This window comes from Cydia amplana, chromosome 23, assembly GCF_948474715.1.
Source record: "Cydia amplana chromosome 23, ilCydAmpl1.1, whole genome shotgun sequence".
Classification (NCBI taxonomy): domain Eukaryota; kingdom Metazoa; phylum Arthropoda; class Insecta; order Lepidoptera; family Tortricidae; genus Cydia; species Cydia amplana.
In genome coordinates, this window is record NC_086091.1 from 7,556,205 (window position 1) to 7,576,547 (window position 20,343).

A 20,343-nucleotide genomic window follows, 5' to 3' on the forward strand; every position below is an offset into this window, starting at 1 on the left:
ATTGCTCAGTTTTGCGCTGTACAAGTGACTGCCGGCAAAAACAGGACAACGTAACATTTCACAGGTAAATACAGTATTTTATACTTCGGTCACATTATCATGCTTAGTAACAGCATCCTACAATCTATATCAATTAAAATCTGAGTAGAAAAAGCATTTACAGTAAATAATAACTCGGGTAAAAAAATTAACCTATAAATATTTCCCGATAAATTAACCGACCAAATTACGTACGCATATTGACAGTAAGCCGTCACCCTTTTAATAACGTGTATTCAATTTAGTCGCATTGCTATTATTCGAGGGATACCAGCCCGTGATGCATACAATTACCCCAAAATTCGGGTATTTTGTATTTTAATAACATTTTTATAAACAATTTTGCTGTAGAACTGGACATATACGAACAATAAAATTGAACTGTGTTTAAATTAGAATGTAAATTATATTTATTTAAGCATTACGGATTCTTTCTAACGTTATAGGGGGTTTTGCCACGACTCAGAGAATCTAATTCTATGATATGCTGCAGGCACTAATTCTTAATTTTGCAATAAGAGCGACAGATTACAAAATGAATATTTCGTTTATTACCTCCAGATTTCCACAAGATGCAGGCACGCGTGCTAAATGGATTTTAGCAACCGGAAGGAGAAACTGGGCACCGACGCAAAACTGCCGGATATGCTCAAAGCATATTACGAAAACCTACCTTTTCTATTTCTTCCTGTGGCACACAGTATGCTAAAAATTCTTTCTTTAGGCGTACTTGTAATATGTATAATGAATTGCTTAATGATATAGACATTTTTGTTTATAGTTTGTCCGTTTTCAAGAACAAAGTTCGGCATATTTGTTTACTAGTAATTGAAAAATTGTTTCAAGTAAATATTTTGCATTGTTTTCTTACTTTATTTGCGTGTTGTACTCACAACGGGTAATTTATAATTAAGTAACCTATTTACTTTTCATTGTAATAGTCAACTTAGTAACGTATGAAACTAGGCCTATTTTTAGAGGGGCCGAGGTTGAGGATTGGGCGGCTGCGGCTGGCTTGGTCCTCCTCAACCACGGCAACACGCAGACGTGCGTCCGCTGGAATGGGGGGTCTATAGTTGACTTATCCTTCGCGACCCCCGACCTGGCAGCGCGCGTTGCCGAGTGGCGAGTTTTGGAGGACGAAGAGACCCTCTCGGATCATTTATATATCCGCATGAGGGTCTCTCCACTGCAGAGGGCCGCGCCGACCAGTCCTCATGGCCGACGTGCAGGGAGAGGGGGGTTCCCAAGATGGTCGTTGGCCCGCCTCGACAGAGAAATGGCGGAAGAGGCCGCCATCATCGAGGCGTGGAACGCTCCCCAGGCGGCCCCAAGAGGCATCGAAGAGAGGGCCGTCCACTTCAGAAGGTCCCTGGAGACGGTTTGTGACGCTTCCATGCCCCGGGCCCGGCCTGCCCGAGGCAAAAAACAAGTCTATTGGTGGACTCCGGAGATCGCCGCCCTCCGCACGGCCTCCAATAATGCCCGGCGGGCCTACACGCGGTGCAGGAGGAGGAGGCACACTGCTGAGGAGGAGGAGCTCCTCTGCACCACATGGGCAGCGAAGAAGCGGGCCCTCCAGCAGGCCATTAAGAAGGCGAAGAATGAGGGGTGGGAGGAGTTCTTGGCAACCCTCAATAGGGACCCATGGGGTCGCCCTTATAGAATGGTGCGCAATAAATTGCAGAGCGCCCCGCCCATGGAGTCCATGGACCCAGAACTCCTCCGGAGAGTGGTTGAGGGCCTGTTTCCGGAGGCACCGCACTTTGTCCCACCGGCGATGGCCCCCCCAGTAGTGGACCCAGTGGAACCTCTCGTCGTCATCCCCGTCACCGACGACGAGATAGAGTGGGCAATGGACCGGCTCAGGGGCTCACGCAAAGCGCCGGGACCGGACGGAGTGCCAGGAAAAGTGCTTTTCCTGGCACTCAAGCACCTCGGGAACCGTCTCAGATCCCTCCTGGACGATTGCCTCGAGGAGGGGCGCTTCCCGGGATGCTGGAAGGAGGGGCGATTGTGCCTACTGAGGAAGGAGGGGCGCCCACCAGACTCCCCCGCTGGCTACCGCCCCATCGTGCTGCTGGATGAGGTCGGGAAGCTTTTCGAGCGAATCCTGGCCTCCCGTATACAGCAGCACCTAGTGGAAACAGGTCCGAACTTGCATGACAGCCAGTTCGGGTTCCGTAGGGGGCGGTCCACTATAGACGCGGTGGGCGCGTTGAGGGATTTCGGGCTGCTTGCGGCAGGCCAGGGGGAGGGAGTGGTGGCGGTGTCTCTGGACATCGCCAACGCGTTCGGGTCCCTCCCCTACGCGGTCATTGGGGAGGCACTCCGCTACCATGGAGTGCCTCATTATCTGAGGCGCGTCATACAGCAATACCTGACGGGGCGGGTAGTGCTCTATGAGCAGAGAGGTGTCCGGGGCGCGAGGGCCATGGTGTGTGGGGTCCCACAGGGGTCTGTCCTGGGTCCCCTCCTGTGGAACCTCGGTTACGACTGGGTGATCCGGGGGTCGCAGCTTCCACGCATGGTCACCGTATGTTATGCGGACGACACACTGGTGGCCGTACGGGGAAAGCAGCTGGAAGAGGTGCTCAGAAGGGCAGCGGTAGCGACCGAGCTCACGGTGCACCGCATAGGACTCCTGGGGCTTAGGGTCGCACTGCCGAAGACCGAGGCCATGGTCCTCGGGCGAATGAGGGCGTGGGGGCCGCTGCCGGCGGGCACTGCAGTGAGGGTGGGGGGCGAAGCTGTCCAGGTCAAGGCCCACATTAAGTACTTGGGCCTTGTCCTGGACAGAAGATGGTCCTTCGAGGAGCACTTTGCGAGACTGGCTCCTCGTCTCGTTGGTGCTGCCTCGGCTCTGGGCCGCCTACTGCCTAATCTGGGGGGGCCGAATGCCCCATGTAGGTGGCTATATGCGGGGATCGTCCGGAGCATGGCGCTCTACGGAGCGCCAATTTGGGCTGGACGACTGACGGGACGCGCGAGGGCATTGCTCCGTCGGCCACAGAGGGTGCTGGCCCAGAGGATGGTGAGGGCCTACCGCACCACCTCTCACGCAGCAGCATGCCTCCTTGCCGGCACCCCGCCTTGGGAGCTGGACGCAGGGGTGCTGGCGGACAGGTACCGGCTGAGGGCGGAAGCCAGGGGGCGTGGGGAGCTCCCAGACGCGGAGGAGGCCGAGAGGGTGATGCGGGGAGCCGCGGAGCGCCTGCGAGAGAGATGGAGGGAGGCCTTGGAGGATAGCCACTATGGAACCCGAACCATAGGGGCTATTCTCCCGATAATGGACGAGTGGGTGGATCGGGGCAAGGGGGCCCTGACATATAGGGTGACGCAGGTGGTGTCCGGACACGGCTGTTTTGGACACTACCTGCACAAAATAGAGAGGGAGCCGGGGCCTCAGTGCCACGAATGTGGCGCAGCGGATGACACGGCTCAGCACACTCTGGAGGAGTGTAATCGCTGGGCCGTGGAAAGAGCTTCCCTCAGGGCAGCGACGGGGGTGGCGGACCTCTCGCTACACAGCATAATAGCGGCGATGCTGGGTAGCGAGAGGAAATGGGAAGCGGTGGCCTCCTTCTGCGAAGAGGTTATGTCGCAGAAGGAGGAGGCGGAAAGGGAGCGAGAAGCGGCTGCTGACGCGCTTCCTCTTCGACGCAGGCGGCAGGGTCGAAGGCGAAGGGCGTATGCTCGCCTCGAGCCCTAGTGGGGCCGGCGGGTACCGAACCTGCATTGCACGGCCCCACACACGTCGTAGGGGTGGGGATCAAGCGTTTCTGATCCCCCCCTGCATTGTGAGGGTGCCCTGGCGATAAGCCGGGGCTGCCGGAGGGCGCCGTGGTGGTATGATATCGATCCCAGTGTGCCCTCACGAACGGCAAAGAGGATGAAACGCCGGAGTGGGTTTAGTGGGTAGGGCCAATTTCTCCCCCCCTCTCGCCAAGAGAGGGACAAGGAGCGGCGAGTCCCACACACCGTGCGTAAATGCATTCCCACTCCGTCAAAAAAAAAAAAAAAAAGGCCTATTTTTAGTCATTTTTGTAAGACTTATTTGTAAAAGGCTGTTTTCTAAATAAAAAAAAATGGCCTATTGATATTTTATTTATCGCTGCGTCTTACGTAGGCGAACAACTCGCGAACGTGGTTAAAATTACCCCAATATTTGATAATATTGGGGTAATTTTTACCTATATGGTATCCCCGGGTTTGTGACGTCATCTATGTCTATCCCTTACGGGGGCACGCGGTAGGCCACATCTATAGAAATACTACCATCTATGCCTATGTTTAAATAATTTGACGTTGTCATGGAAGTATGTAAATAAACATGTCAATGAAAAAGTGTGATCTTATTTGAGAATGATAATAATATATAATAAATAAATAGAATACCTCCGCTAAACGTATGTATCGTGTTACCGGGCGTCGGTAACATAGTGAGGTGAGTTTTCACTTCTATCGGCCCGGAATATAAATCTTGAATATTAATATTTAAGAATGTTTATATTTAATTAAGAGTTTTGCTGTATTTTATCATTATCACTAACAACTACTCTCAGAGAATAGGGTTTTGTAAACAAAAGACGGTCTTCATCTGAAAAGGGTTTGCGAGCCAAGTCCTTTATCTAATAGATAAATAGGCGTCGGGTAGTGTTTATAGAGTACGACACGACAACGCTACGACCATGTTATTATTATACTGGTAGTGACTATCAGCCGTATTTGAATAATGAGATACGTCAAATATTAGATATTGAAACGATATGGATCGGATATGTCCGTGTCAAACAAGTGTCAAAAGTGACGTTTTGACACTTGTGATATGGCACGGCTGTATGATACCCAATACATAACATAACAAACCACATTCGGCCCGCGACTTCGTTGCATAGAATTACATATTACTTTCCAATTTTTCGCGACTTCATCCTTTCCAATTTTTGAATTCTGTAAGGAATGTACACCCCTGTAAGGAATACGAGTAATATAATGTATGGGCTACCATCTATGACATCTATCCTACTATGTCTTTTTCCTGAATGGCCTTGATTTCCCGCTCGTTGCCCCGCTGGTTGCGTGCGCCCTGGCCATGGCCTTACAGGCTAGTAATTCGAATGTCAGTGCCCGAAACCTACAATTTGGAATCTATATACAAGGAAAATAACTTCAATATTTCCGCATACGTTTCAGAAACTATTATAAATCTGTAAATGTCACACACATTGGTCATAGTCCCGTTGCATGTAAATGTTCGAAACCTTTCTTAGGCGTCAGGAAATGATATTTCGGGTACATATCGTAACATACATACGTAGATCGCAGTGGCTTCCGACATCTCAGAAGAGCGATAGCATGAATAAATTCACAGTGCACGCACCTAAGATAAATAGGTACATTTGAGGCGTATACGCGTACGCGGGCTATTCCAAAGCGTGGAAATGTCATTATATCAACATACAATTTCTGTGTAAAGATGACTTTCATTTATTTCACACCTTATCACTTCAAAGTTAGGCTTAGACAGACTTTTTTTTGTGAGCCTGTTGTGACTTTATTATTATTTATTTAGTCTTTATTGCACAATACATGGTGGCACAAATGACGGACTTAATAGTGCCTTGAGGCATTTTCTACCAGTCAAACAATGGGCTACACAAGAAATATTAATTAATTGCAGGGTTTTTCAAATTAAATTAAATTGTAACCATGTGTTTATTGGATACATGGTAGCACAAATGGCGGACTTAGTAGTGCCTTAAGGCATTTTCTACCAGTCAACCAATGGGATAAACAAGAAATATTAATTAATTGCAGGGTTTTTCAAATTAAATTAAATTGTAACCATGTGTTTATTGGATACATGGTAGCACAAATGGCGGACTTAATAGTGACTAAAGGCATTTTCTACTAGTCAACCAATGGGCTAAACAAGAAATATTAATTAATTGCAGGGTTTTTCAAATTAAATTAAATTGTAACCATGTGTTTATTGGATACATGGTAGCACAAATGGCGGACTTAATAGTGTCTAAAGGCATTTTTTACTAGTCAACCAATGGGCTAAACAAGAAATATTAATTAATTGCAGGGTTTTTCAAATTAAATTAAATTGTAACCATGCATGTGTTTATTGGATACATCGTATATAGCACAAATGGCGGACTTAATAGTGTCTAATGGCATTTTCTACTAGTCAACCAATGGGCTAAACAAGAAATATTAATTAATTGCAGGGTTTTTCAAATGAAATTAAATTGTAACCATGTGTTTATTGGATACGTGGTAGCACATATGGCGGATTTAATAGTGCATTAAGGCATTTTCTACCAGTCAAGGGTTTTTCAAATTAAATTAAATTGTAACCATGTGTAATAAGCTATATTGATAAACTTACATTATATACCATAACAGAGAATATTTTGTCAGTTGGTTAAGGACGTATTTCTCTATGATTTCTCTGTTTTTTTTTTCCGATTCAGAAACATTGAAATTAGCCACTTATGAAGGGTAGTGTGTGTTTAATACATTTTATTTATTGGATAAGGGTAAAAAGGGCGGCTAGACGGTTTTATACATGTTTGACTCAAGGGCTTAATGGAGGCGAAGGTCCACTGAAGGGCTTAAAAGCTTTTATTTAATTTGCCGTACCTAAGTATTTATTAGAATAAGTACAAAACATCCACATACATGAATATCATACAAATCCCCTGCCCCGAATGGAATTACCTAAAAACAAGCAACAACGGTTGCACTCCGGGAGTGCCGATAGAAGTGAAAACTCACCTCACTATGTTACCGACGCCCGGTAACACGATACATACGTTTAGCGGAGGTATTCTATTTATTTATTATATATTATTATCGTTGTCATGGCAGTATGTATATATTATTACATACTGCCATGACAACGTCAAATTATTTGAACATAGGTAAAGAGTCTTGAAAAGGAGTCCGCAACATAAATGTCAAATAACATTGAGTTTTTCTTTATTGATTTAAATGCCATTTAAATTACGAGTGGCCACCTTACGGGGCTTACGGTCACGTGATCGCCTTACGCTGTCTCGAGTTTATCATTTTTTCCCCACCTCAAAAAGTGCCCAGCGCCGCTAAAGAAGTTTTCACTTCAAAAAAGGCAAAATTCACCGCTTTGGGCAAGATTCGATTAGAATATTGTTACGATTTATGTCGTTTTGCGCCTCCCTATGGCCTGTAAACAAAAAGAAGGTATGAAAAAATTCGTACGCGTCTTGCAAGCTTCGGTAGCTCAGTTGGTAAGAGCGATCGATGACCAGACTTCGCCGCTGGTCAAAGTATCTGCCAAACCTCTGATGACCTACCGCGAACCACGTTCGACGTGTTGCCCTGTCACACTTACGTACGAATTCACAAGTGCGACAGAGAGGCAACACGTCGAACGTCGTTCGCGGTATTCCCTCTGGTCACCGGACGCATCCACTAGTAGGTAACAGCCATATTCGAACTTTAAGATACGTCAAATATTAGATATCGAAACGATATGGACTGGATATGTCAGTGTCAAGCAAGTGTCAAAAGTGATTTTGTTTGAAGAAATGCATCGTTTCGATATCTTATATTTGACGTATCTTAAAGTTCGAATATGGCTGTAAGTCAATTGCAGGTGTAAGTGTGGCTGGCCGTCATATTGGGCCTGTTTACACATGGATTAGTGTTTATTGCGAGTTCATTTACCACTAAACGTAAGTACTCGTAAGTAGCAAATAGATTAACTCCCAATAAACACTAATCAATGTATAAACAGGCCCAATGTGAAGGCCAGCCACACTTGTCCATATGCCATATTACCCGTATTGACTATTTCTATCTTATAAGTTTTACAAGTGGCAACTAGAGATCCCTAACACATAAGTGCTAGGTACACATAAGCTTAGCTAGGTAGCCGTGAAACACGTCGAATCCAAGTTACCTGCCTAAGTTCTAAAACGAGCTTGGTTTGGTGCCAACAGCGATCTAAACTTTGTGGAGTTGGCAACTCGGTCGCCATAGTGATACGGGTGATACCTTTGACTAGATATTCTAGCCGATAAGTGAGATTGGCTATAACAAATCTCTTTCTGTGTAGGTACATACTTTTTAGGGTTCCGTACCCAAAGGGTGAAAACGGGACCCTATTACTAAGACTCCACTGTCCGTCTGTCTGTCACCAGGCTGTATCTCATGAACCGTGATAGCTACACAGTTGAAATGAAATTTTCACAGATGATGTATTTCTGTTGCCGCTATAACAACAAATACTAAAAACAAAATAAAATAAAGATTTAAGTGGGGCTCCCATACAACAAACGTGATTTTTGACCGAAGTTAAGCAACGTCGGGCGGGGTCAGTACTTGGATGGGTGACCGTTTTTTTGCTTGTTTTGCTCTATTTTTTGTTGATGGTGCGGAACCCTCCGTGCGCGAGTCCGACTCGCACTTGGCCGGTTTTTTTCATCAATAATTTCATCATTCTACATTATAATTTTTTTACTTTGCTATGCTATAGTTGGTCAAACCAATTTGTCAGCCAGTAAGAACCAGGAAAACTATACTCATCATTTTCTTTTGGGTGCTAGTACTAGTGTAAGACTAAGATAGTATGATTATCTCTGTCTGTGTTTGAAATGGGACAGTCCTTTGACAAACTATATATAATATGAACACGTCAAACTAGTGAATGACAAAGCGTGGTAACCCAGCTATGAAATTAGAGAGAGCGAGCGTATCGCACCGACTCGGATAATTACAGCCAGTCGGGCTAGCGCTCGTCTGATAGGGTTAGCAGATGCACTTTAAACTTATTTGGTGGCGAGGTCTTCGAGATGTAGGTCACCGTAATACCACCCAAGTACCTTAGATAGTCCAAATGCTATGTTCCAAAATTAAATCGAATATCTTTGTTTAGGTAGGTATGATATTATTCGAATGTAGTCATTTTATGCCAATATTTTCATAAAAAGAAGAAAAAAGAAGCTTACACGAACACAAAAAGTTGGTATTTAATGAATTGGTATATACTATCGAAAGGTAACTGGAGTACAGATTACAACGGATGACGAGTACATGAGAGGTCATTCGGTTCAAATTCTAATAAGGGAAAATATGTGGCTTGTCATCAGAGAAGGGTGCACATAGAGCATAGAGAAAAAAACTAAGTGCGAAATACAAAAATGGCTTTATATTTAGTGCCTAGTTATAGGCAAAAAAATCAACTATCTATAATAAATAAGTAATTATATTACCAAATACAAAAGTCTGTTTAGAAAATAAGTAGTTACATTGTTTTTCTCGTCGTCTCGCCCATGTTTTAGGTTAGTTAAGACTAGTGTTACGCGTTTTGCCTTTAATTACGACTAGTATTTACTAAAATAAAGGTTTTAACAAGTGTTAAAAACTACTCGTACCTACCTATCACAATGGCACTGACATAAAAAAGTACTAATAATACTTAATAGCTAAAACTGGACATCTGACAACCCTAGGAACCGCTTGCAATTGGTTTTCGGAAAGCAGTCGCCATCCATTCCAATCATAGACTAGGAATCCTCTAGACGGAGTTTAGAGCAATTATTTCATGAAACCGATGATGCCAAAAATACTGGGGTGCGGGCACAGAACACCGCCTATAGAAACCTAATATTGGCCATTTTGTTCCCGACGCAAATCACCAAACTGTGAGGTGCGGGAGGGGTGCTCACGGCGTTGCGATTGGTCGTTGCAAACATGGCGCGCTGACACGTGTACGCGTAGGGATGGGACATGTTCATTACAGGTAGTGGGTACTGCTACCAGTGATACCGAAATTTATTGTGGTAAAATTGTTACCAATTTAATGCCAATTTAGTATACATAGAGTAAACTTACTTAATAATTATATTGATTAATTTAATATTTCATTAACTAATTTAACAATGTACCTGAAATTTTTATTTAACATATTAGGGCATTTCTGTTTAAAGTACTCAGAACTTGAATTTTAAAGTTTAGAATTTTTATATTATTTCCACTCAGAATCGCAATCTCTTTCGATACGAGAAAAAAGTGTCGCCAAAATCTCATAGGTACAATTATTTTCTTTTGTCCGTTTTATTAAGGTCATAGAAGGTTGTATTGAAAACATATTCAAATGGACCAATAACATATGCCTATTACAAATCAACTCTTGAGTTCTCTCGCACTTCTTTGAAGTTCATCATCAGGTCCATCTCGTGACATGAGACCTAACTGCTCACCTAGAGGGTTCTAAAAAACCCATACAACATATGTCTATCACAAACCAACACCGAGTTCCCTCGCACTTCTTGAAGTTCATCATCAGGTCCGTCTCGTGACATGAGACCCTAACTGCTCACCTAGAGGATTCTAAAAAACTCATACAACATATGTCTATCACAAACCAACACCGAGTTCCCTCGCACTTCTTGAAGTTCATCATCAGGTCCGTCTCGTGACATGAGACCCTAACTGCTCACCTAGAGGATTCTAAAAAACTCATACAACATATGTCTATCACAAACCAACACCGAGTTCCCTCGCGCTTCTTTGAAGTTCATCATCAGGTCCATCTCGTGACATGAGACCTAACTGCTCACCTAGAGGATTCTAAAAAACCCATACAACATATGTCTATCACAAACCAACACCGCGTTCCCTCGCACTTCTTTGAAGTTCATCATCAGGTCCATCTCGTGACACGCGGCCTAACTGCTCCGCTGGCCTAGAGGATTCTAAAAAAACTTACACAACATATTACCTATATATCCCTACCTAGAAATCCCTTAAAGGGATAAGTTCGCCTTTGTACTGCCTATCCTGTGCCATAAATTTGTGTTTTGTGTTTGTACAATAAAGAGTTTATACATACATACATACATATTATGTCTAAAATGGTACAATACGGTATGGCGAAGCACGAAGTTTCCGCAACTGACGAAACCATCATCGTCACATCACTAGTCGAAAGGGAAAGGGATTTTCAAGTTGACGAAAAGGGACGGACATACTTCGCGTCTGCTTACTGACCAGTATAAAATGAACCCCGCGGACAAAAAACATTATTCAATGAAATAATTAATTTGACTTTCCTGTGCGATGTTATTCCATCTGTTTCGTAAGATAAAGTCTTAGATGACTTGCCACAGCATTTTACGCTGCAATATCTCATGATTTCCCAATGAATTCAATAGTTTACGATTTATTTTCTTAGACTCGTGCATACTGCTAACAGGTCGTAATCTTGGGCGCAACTGATCGGAGCGGTGCGCGAACAATCTTATATTTGACCTATACACCATACGGGCGATGACCGCGAGTCGTCCTGTAAGGTCGGTCTATAGGGGTTGGTCTGTGGGTGCGGGGGACGAGATGAGCGAGTCCCGTACCGTGATTGGTCCGTTCAAAGACACGGACGTCACACAAAGACACTTTGATTCGAAAATGGAGTTAAACTACCGTATATTTGTGGCAGAGGTGGTAGCGCTACTATGCTCAGTCTGGAGGATGTCTTGTCTGTGATTCTAATGGACGTCTCTGTACAGATGTTCGCTTCGACACTTTTGTTTAAGGTCCATTTCCAAGGTCCAGTCCATTTCCAACCGCAGCTGCACTACTGTTCATTTTACTATGGAAATTGACAGTAACAGCGACGCGTTCAGTACCAGTAGTGCAGCTGCGGTCAAAAATGGAATCTTACCCTTATTCAGTTCTTACCTTAATTGGAAAGGAGTGAAGAAAATCTGCAACAAGAAAATATAAAGTAGTATGATTATTTCACTAACGAATCTTCAATTCTGTACGCCTACCATCAGTTTGTCACTGACGTCACGTTACGTTCTCGACATAAACGCCGTCGAGAACGTAATTTACTCGCATATTAGTGCAAACGAGATGTATAGAAAGTAAATTACGTTCTCCATAGCGTAAATGTCAGTTTTGACACTCATGGTACGGGCTCAGAACTTCACATGGCTTTGACATTTCTGGGGGCACGGCCGTGCCGCCGCCAAGACGAGACAAATGGCTTAGTATATCATCATCCTCGCGTTGTCCCGGCATTTTGCCACGGCTCATGGGAGCCTGGGGTCCGCTTGGCAACTAATCCCAGTAATTGGCGTGGGCACTAGTTTTTACGAAAGCGACTGCCATCTGACCTTCCAACCCAGAGGGTAAACTAGGCCCGTATTGGGATTAGTCCGGTTTCCTCACGATGTTTTCCTTCACCGAAAAGCGACTGGTAAATATCAAATGATATTTCGTACATAAGTTCCGAAAAACTCATTGGTACGAGCCGGGGTTCGAACCGGCGACCTCCGGATTGAAAGTCGCACGCACTTACCGCTAGGCCACCAGCGCTTTTTAAATGGCTTAGTATATAGTTTTTAATTTCAGATTGTAATTTTATCTGTTGCATGAATAAAATGTATGTGCGTTTTATATAACGGAGAATTATCTTCGCTATTTATATCTATAAGTGACGTGCAACATTTCCGTTAGAAAATAAAACTTTCTCTTTATTTATCTATCTACATAAACGTCTCATTTTATTCCATAGAGAATAAATGGTATTTCCACAAAATTGTCCCGCCATGAGCACTAAATGGACCAGAAAATCCACTTTCTTCGCCATGCGTCATTGCGTTCCTAGTTACGGAACTTTCGTAACTTATATCCTCTATTTAGCAGCGACACCATCTTTATATTTATGAGTGTAATGGTCCAAAAATCGTAGGACCAAATTTCATTTGCGCTGTCTAGAGTAGTGAGAGGTTTCAGGATAGACTTCAGAATAAAACACAGGAATAGCAGTATAGCGTGTACTGGGGCCTTATTCGACATGCCACTTTTGACGTCGCATGTTGAAGTTCATTTGAATCTGAACAATCATGGGTTGTCGAATAGGTAAAGTGTGTCACCTGTCAGTGAATCTCATGTAAACAAATCATTTCATCGCTAGACTTGGTTGTCTATTGGTATGGCCGCCATGTTTGGATTTATGACATTTAAAAGGGGATTCTATGGCATAGAGTAAACTGCATTTCTATTTTCTATAGTTTTTTGATTCCCCTACTCGACGCAAGATGGAGTTAACAGTCAAATTTCGATCTTGGCGTTATAAAAATAAACCGCAAGAACATGACATGCAGTTGCGTTGGTGTAGATCTATCATGAAAACGAATATATGACAATTGTCCAGAATTAAAAAAAACTTGACAATAAACATACAGCAATACATATACCACTAAATGTCAAAAAGAAAACAGATTTAGTATAATTACTAGGTAACAAATTATATATAAAGTTTAAATTTTAAACCAATCGTCGTGGGTCCTAACCCCAGCTCTTAGCAATGAACTTCTTGTAACTTGTGTGAAAAATATCATTTGATATTACACCAATTACTTTATGGTGAAGTAAAATATCATGAGTCATGAGGAAGACGGAGTAGCCAGTAGCCACAATAAGCTATATTTTTGTCCTCTGGGTTAGATGGCAGTGAAATAGGGAGAGATAGTGAAGAATGCGGCAAAATAAGCATTTATTGTGTTGTTAGTAGTTAGTAGACTAGTTTTTTTTTCTAAAAATGAAAATTGACGCAACAGCAAGCTCATAGCCCCCTATGAGCCAGTCTGTTAGGTGCAGGCTTAAGGGCTAATCCCGGGGGAAGCGGAGCGTCGGCGACTAGCTGGTGCATCTGCTTATTAACCTCTTCTCACTTTTACCTCAGGTACTTTGATTAATAAATTAAGGTAAAATTCGTAAGAACTAGTGCCTGTGTCATATTCTAAATTGGACGCTATGCCTAATTAGTTGTTATAAATTAAATACAATAATTATTTATTTAATTAAATTTATAACAACGCAACGTGGGGTTATTCATGATGAATTTTAATGGCTTATATAAGACAGCGGTCGTATATTGCCTCAGAAATTTGGATTTTGTCAGTTTGAATGAACAGCAAACTGGAGACATTGAGATTAATTTTAAACTTATTATTTTAGGTGTTCGTAAGAAATAAGGTATTGACAGTAGTGTCCGACCGAAACATGTTTTTTTGCCGAAACCGAAACCGAAACCGAATGTTCGGCATTGGCTCTAGTTTCGGCCGAAACCGAAACCGAAACCGAAACTTTTGAAGACTTGTTAAAATCGTTGAAAAAATGTCATAAAACAGCTTTTAAACTCATATTAAGGGGCTGTCAACACCCAATGTCCTTGAAATTGATGTTACTTAAGGGGCTCCGCCACGCCAATGACCTTCGATCGGAATCCCTTAGTTTTCTTATGTTTTTTGTAGCTTATCATATTAACAGCAACGGCTTTAAGAAATATAGTATTCCATATTTACTTCAAAGTTCATTGTCTTCGAGATATTTGGCATCAAAGTTGAACAATTTAAGGCCAACAAACTGATTTTCTGGCTATAACTTTTGTGTTAATTCGTTTAAAATTAAAACCCTAGACACGTTTTACGACACGTCAAAGACGAACCCAAATATGTAGATTTCGTATAGGTAAGTAATATTCTTCACAGCAATCTAGATAGGAAAAAAGTGTTATTTTAGACAATGTTTACAAAATTCATAAAATAGTATCAATTTCTCATTATTAAATTATACAACGGGACTTAATCGCGTATCTAAGTTTTAAGATTTACCTCCGACGTTTCGAGGACGGCGTTGTCCCCGTGGTCTCGGAGAAGACTGGCTTAAGTTGACATCAGCATCGTCTAACCGCGCGAGTTTTTCGAACTACCCGCACTTGGTCTTGTTTATCCGCTTGAACGTTTTGCGCACTAGGGATGTCACTCTGTCGACACACAACACTAACGATATTCGATTTATCGACTGTCGATATTCGTTTACGCTTACATTTACTAATGACTGGATTCCATGTGGATGAGATCTTGAAACCCTCGTCCCGATTGAAATTACTAAGCCAGCCAAGCCAAAAAGCTTAAGCCAGTCTTCTCCGAGACCACGGGGACAACGCCGTCCTCGAAACGTCGGAGGTAAATCTTAAAACTTAGATACGCGATTAAGTCCCGTTGTATAATTTAATAATGTGTAAAAATCGTGAAAGTTTAAATCAGTGAGTATCAATTTCTTTCAAAATCCGGTAGACAATAATGAAGATAAAGATTGAAGAACCGATAGCAGTTTGTCTTATAAAAATCTGTCTGTAGTGCAAAAGTAGGAGATACGATTCAAAACTTGTCAACTTGTCAAAAATCGATGAAAACCGCAGGTAGCCCCTTTTAAGAAAAACTATTTGATTTAGTAAAGCAAAAAATATATTTATATATACCTATGTTAATATTTATTATATTTTAAGACCGTGGCCGCACTCGATACATAATTGAACGACATCGGCTTGATAGAAAATAATTGCAAAGATTGGTCTTAAAATCACCATTAAACGGTTCTAATGTCTTCTATTTCTTGACTTATGTGTTCAGACACATAAGTAAAATCAATTTGTCAAAACATTTACTTATACCTAAACCGCTAACGAGTAGTATTACACAAATAATCCACATTTATTTTTATTTCAATAGTTTTCTTACCCTTGAGCGCTGGTGGCCTAGCGGTGAGTAAGAGCGTGCGACTTTCAATCCAAAGGTCGCAGGTACAAACACTACAAACCAGCCGGGGGGTACCAATGAGTTTTTCGGAACTTATGTACGAAATATCATTTGATATTTACCATTGAGGAAGCCGGACTAGCCCGATAAAGCCTAGTTTACCCTCTGGATTGGAAGGTCAGTCTGATGGCAGTCGCCTTCGTAAAAACTAGTGCCGACGCCAATTCTTGGGATTAGTTGTCAAGTGGACCCCATGCTCCCATGAGCCGTGGCCAAAATGCTGTGATAACGCGAGGAAGATGATGAGTTTTCTTATTATTCCCTTGCCCAGGCCCAGTAACATGCGACAGTGCTATCTCATTTACTACGATACAAGTAGACAGTGTGCGCGTTTTAGGTATTGACAGCCTCTTAAGACTGGGTCAACCGTTCAGTGGCGCCATCATTAGTGGAATTGTGTTTAATAATAAACCGATTAATTTCTGTATACATAAATCAGTATATGTATTAATATTGTTGTCTTACTTGTTCCACAACTTTTGGTCTTTGTCATATAGTTTAGTTTCATAGAACGAAGTACCATTGCGTATGTTTCGGCCCGGCCGAAAGGTTCGGCCGTTTTTTGGCCGAAACCGAAACTACGGCCGAAACATGATTTTTTGGCCGAAACTGGCCGAAACCGAAACCGAAACCGAACCTTCGGTCGGACACTAATTGACAGACATTGACGGAAAATCGCGAAAACCCGGCCAGGTGCGTCGGACCACGCAAAACGGAGGAGGATTCCATACTTACTTCTTCTACCATGTATCCATATGCCAAAATAGCAACAAAAAAGCCGAACAAAAATACCGTTTCTTCGCAGCACTAGATTTCAGTCCTTTTTTTAGAAAAGTAATATGTTTAGGTACATAATATATATATATATCGGCGACGGATGGTCCTGGCGGTGGGCGCGTGGGGGTAGTACCTAGATGTATTACTTCACAGCCAAAATAGTAGGTATGCTACCAACGCATGAGATAAACATTCGGACTCATTAACCATACTAGTGCCTACTATTATTTCAGTACTAGATAATCAAAATAACAACGATCTTACGATGGAATCGGATTCGATAAAAATAAAAAGATCACATGAAATCGTTCAAATCTTTATTTAAGTCAAACTACACCGGCTCCAACCCTACACCTCTGACCCGAGAAGATTTAACCCGGCAACAAACTCGGCGGGACACATCTTTTCAAAACAACACATAGTTTCTTTATTTTACAAAAGTAAGCTTCTAATGGCACATAAGAAATCAAAATAACACTTGGAATAAAACACTTAGCTAAACGGTTAAAGAACGTGAGAATCTATAAGCTTTCAGAATAATCCTTCAGGTGTAAGCCTTCAGGAACGTAGCGAATTAGGCACGAGCTTGGCTAACGTCCGATCTCTAGCGCGGTCCGATCAAGAAGACTGAAGCCAGTTCCAGCGGCGGAGCCAACGGCTCCCGCCTCCAATTCAAGTTGGTAAACCTGCCTGACCAGTCTACCAACATAACGACAAAAATGCCTGCTCGTGCCTACCTTCACTCAAGATACACATCTTGACGTTCCAAAGCCTTCTACCTGTCATTTTAGTTCAATAATACGCCAATAGATGGTGGCGTTACTCACTACGCAGCTTCATTATTTCGTTACAAGCAAATAATACATAGTCAAACATTGCTAATCGACTTTTACAGGCGTCTAACTATGAACTGTAATGCTGCAATACGTCTTTCTGGTGTCTCGCTCCGACACGGCCGTCCTGCGCTACACACGTCCTCGTGTGTGGGTGTATGCATTTGATACTGAAACAAAACATACAGCACAGTATCTCATCGCTCGGTCATTCCTGACCAACAATTTGGGTCTCACTCAAATTACTATTAAAATCAAACTTTGTTATCAATCAAACCAGAAAAAAAATAATTGTTCAAAATTACTTTAACAATCCTCATTTCTCTAGTCAAAAATAGTCCATCGAGCAACGACTAAATAAAAATAATCATCAGTAATCATCGCCGCTATCTAACGGATACACTCCAATAATCATCGCCTCCATCTGGCGGATACTCTCAAATTTATGTGAAAACAGAACAATCCCAAACATCAAAAACACAAATCACAACAGCTCTAATTCATTGCTCGACAGTATCACTACTATTGTCGTCAATATCAATTTACGGGGAAATTATCTGGCATTAAAAAAAATTGGTCATATGTGATCTAAATTTTTGTAAGACATCTTAAAATAAATAACATTCTGAATTGATAGTTCCAATTTTACTCATATGAACACAGTACATAAACGGGAATTCATTTTTAACAAAACAACACCAGTCCTTCGGTGCATTGCCAGTCCTTCGGCAGATACCAGACCCTCGTCAGAAGTAACCATCTCAGCCGCGTAAGTGCTACTCCTCGCAAAGAGCATTCTGCACATAAAAAGCAGACCACGTGCACCTCTTACATGCTCCGGCACTTCTGATGCGGTCACTAAACAATACCCAGTCCATCGAAAGCAAAACACTAGTGCCCAGTCCATCGGGCGTACTTTCAGTCCATCGAAAGCAAAACAGTATTGCCCAGTCCATCGGGCATGCCTTCAGTCCATCGAAAGCATGACAGTATTGCCCAGTCCATCGGGCGTGCCTTCAATCTATTGAAAGCAAAACAGTAGTGCCCAGTCCATCGGGCATAATTTCAGTCCTACGAAAGTACAAGCTTTCAGTCCGTCGAAAGCAAAACAATGTTAACAGTGAAACCAAAAAAAAAGAAAATAAAAACAGGTCTTTAAATCATGTTACTCAGAACCATTGGTACTATCAGCGTCAACTGATCAACTGAAACTGAACATTACTGATCAAAATCACTAAAGATAGCTTTCTTCTTTAGCTTTAACAACAGAAACTCGCTCAAGACTTCTATGCAGAAGTAAAACATCTCAAAATAATCCCAACAAAATGGGAACTGCTCACCAGCTTAATAAAGTATGATGCACGCGACCAAGTCAAAGGTGGTGGTGGTGAGGTCCAACCCAAGCACGGAGGCTGATCCTTTCCGCTTGCCGTTGCCGTTGCTGCGGCAGTTTGCGAGAGACACGATGTGGTTCAACATAGCTGGCTGTTACTGAAATCATCATTTGCACGGTATCAGGTTTATCATGTATGCAGGCTAAACTCAAAAGGTTTATAAAATGCAAGGTAGCAGAGACAAAAAAAAAACATGTTTCCAATGTATACGGGACTTCAAAAATCTCAGAATAAAATTTAAACTTCAATGAGTGCGTTTTATTTCATTCTATGAACACCCAAACACGTGTTCCAAAAATAAGTAACACGGTAAAATGGGCCAATACGAAAAGTGACAGCATACTAGTTACGTTCGACTGTTATGCTTCGCCATTACACTCAAAACAAAATTCACTAATAAACAATTAGAACGAAACCTGTCCTTTTATTTCCAAATCTCCAGCACAGAAGATACTGCACAGCTGCTTCTGTGCCACGGGCGTAATGGTATGATGTCTGCAAGTTCGCTCGGCTCTGGCTGCAGGACACTGTAACATTAATTTTCATATGCGTAGCTCATGTTTCCATAGTATGCACGATTTGTGATCTATCACGGCATTACGAGCAATAATTTGTCGCAATTTTATTAATTACTAAACGTTACAGGGCAAAGATTACATAATCCTATGCATTGGCAAATCAGCAGGATCAATTTCTAACGGTGCATTGTATTTTCATGAAAAAAAAAATTTTTTTGAGGGTAGATGCACAAGTGAGCGATGAAATAATATCACGTCGCGACAGACAATATTTGATTTTAATTAACAATATGGTTTTCACATCAAAATAACTTAAGATCACTTAGATTTAAATGGATTTTAAAAATTAATTGTATTTTCATGAAAAATCGATTATTGAGGGTAGATTCACAAGTGAGCGATGAAATAATATCACGTCGTGATAGCTAATACTTGGTTTTAATTAACAGTATGGATTTCAAATCAAAATAACTCGAGATCGCCTCGATCTAAATGGATTACAAAAATTAATTGTAAAGAAACGCGGCGATACCAGAGATGACGTCACGTAACGACCGCTATGCTCGACTGCCTCAATCATAATTCACAATTTCACAATAATTCTCACCAAATAACAATGAATTACACTCACCATTCAATCAAGGTTAGACACGTGAGCTTACCATTACAAAGTGTCCAGATTATGGAATGTAGGTCACCAGAAATACACCACGCTCCCAGGTGGCTGTGTAAGCAATACATGAAACTCCGCATCTATCCCACTTGCTGATGTCGGCGACGGATGGTCCCGATGGCGGTGGGCGCGTGGGGGTAGTACCTAGATGTATTACTTCACAGCCAAAATAGTAGGTATGCTACCAACGCATGAGATAAACATTCGGACTCATTAACCATACTAGTGCCTACTATTATTTCAGTACTAGATAATCAAAATAACAACGATCTTACGATGGAATCGGATTCGATAAAAATAAAAAGATCACATGAAATCGTTCAAATCTTTATTTAAGTCAAACTACACCGGCTCCAACCCTACACCTCTGACCCGAGAAGATTTAACCCGGCAACAAACTCGGCGGGACACATCTTTTCAAAACAACACATAGTTTCTTTATTT

At 42.2% G+C, this 20,343-nt stretch overlaps 1 long non-coding RNA gene across 1 annotated transcript; it reads right to left on the bottom strand.

The window, feature by feature from the left end:
* Positions 1 to 10,536: 10,536 nt before the first annotated feature.
* LOC134658720 (uncharacterized) lies at positions 10,537 to 11,036 on the bottom strand. The gene is made up of 2 exons (XR_010097717.1): positions 10,928 to 11,036; positions 10,537 to 10,816 (listed from the first exon to the last, which is right to left on the bottom strand). It is a non-coding gene; the product is annotated as an uncharacterized LOC134658720 (long non-coding RNA).
* Positions 11,037 to 20,343: the final 9,307 nt, after the last annotated feature.